Source organism: Triticum urartu, chromosome 7, assembly GCF_003073215.2.
Source record: "Triticum urartu cultivar G1812 chromosome 7, Tu2.1, whole genome shotgun sequence".
NCBI classification, from domain to species: Eukaryota; Viridiplantae; Streptophyta; class Magnoliopsida; order Poales; family Poaceae; genus Triticum; species Triticum urartu.
In genome coordinates this window covers 712,384,096-712,385,466 of record NC_053028.1, presented here as the reverse complement: position 1 = coordinate 712,385,466, position 1,371 = coordinate 712,384,096, and positions in this window count along the sequence as shown.

The window sequence follows — 1,371 nt, the reverse complement described above, 5'->3', positions numbered from 1 at the left end:
CTGCAGCTCGGTGGCACTGGACCTTGAGGCCACAGACACGCAGACTTTCTGACTGTCATCGACATGATCAAGCTAACTCTATAGAGGAGCGGCGATAGCAATGCATCAGCTGCACGTTCCGGCGATGGTGATGGTCGGTTGGTGGTGCCTGTACCTTAATGTGATTTTTATTATTTTTGAGGGGCCTTGTACTTTTTATGGTATATAATAGAACTAGTTTTTTGAAACAAAGGCATATATTTTCAAAAAGCGTGGTGAAACGCCAAACATAAAACATTTTTCTAACTATGGTAAGTATCCACGTTACATATGGAAGTCACTACTAGATGAGCCACTGATGAATAGCGTTTCCTCTTAAAAGAACTGTCGCTTCGTTGGCAAAAAGATGACCGTGGGGGAGACTGGAAACTGGAGCAGCGTATATCGAACATGAAAAAGAAAAAATCAGCTCGACATAATAAGGGAGTGCCTAGATTTCATAGTGTTTCCCGAGAAGGCCGGCCGCGGTGGTTCGCGCTCGTCACAACCGCCAAGTGGAGGGCCTAAAGGAGGAGTTGGCACGGTGCGGTTTAGTGGGCTGGAAGCTGCCCATGGTGAGGTTACAATGCACACTGAACGGTACGATCGCTGTTATGTTGTTACTGTATGGGTGCTGTAGGTAACTTGATCTGCCGTCCATTGTAATCGGAAGGTTCTCCTTTCTCCACTCTTGGACGTGGGCTGATGACTCCACCCACCGTGATTGCTGCCGCGGCGACCTTCCGCGGCGAGAGCTGGCTGCGGCAGAGCAGGCACGCCCGGTGCATCTGTATCCACACATCGAACAGTTGGTCTTGTCATCCTGCATGTTCCCCAGCAGAGCAGCTAGCAGCTCCCGTGCGTACCGTTGCTGCCGGTGTTGTTGGCCGCCGGGCTCTCGTACGAGTCGACAGGACGCGATCACCGCGTCATTCATCCCACACGTGCACCCACGCACAAGCCGCACTGTTGGCGCAGGCAGCCGCACAACAATGTCGCTCCCATTTCTGTGCACCGGGACGGTGCCACGCGTGGGTGCGTGAGCTAGACAACGAGGCTGAACAAGAAGACGACCACTCGTGTCTGCCGTCCTGTGCACCTCCCATAGTCCCATGCCTCACCACCCTGCTGCGGAGCCATTGCGTACACTAATTGCGTTGGCCGCCGGCTCTGGCCCTGATAGAGGAGGACGAAGCACTTACAACGAGTGTCCATCATGCGAAGGCATGTCGAGGAGCATCCATTTCGCGTCGCCGGTTAGGGCGATGATGAGACGGGAACGGGTATTAGACGTAGGGTTTGCGAAACTGCACCGTACCTCTTACGAGGTGGGCTATCTCATATATATAAGGA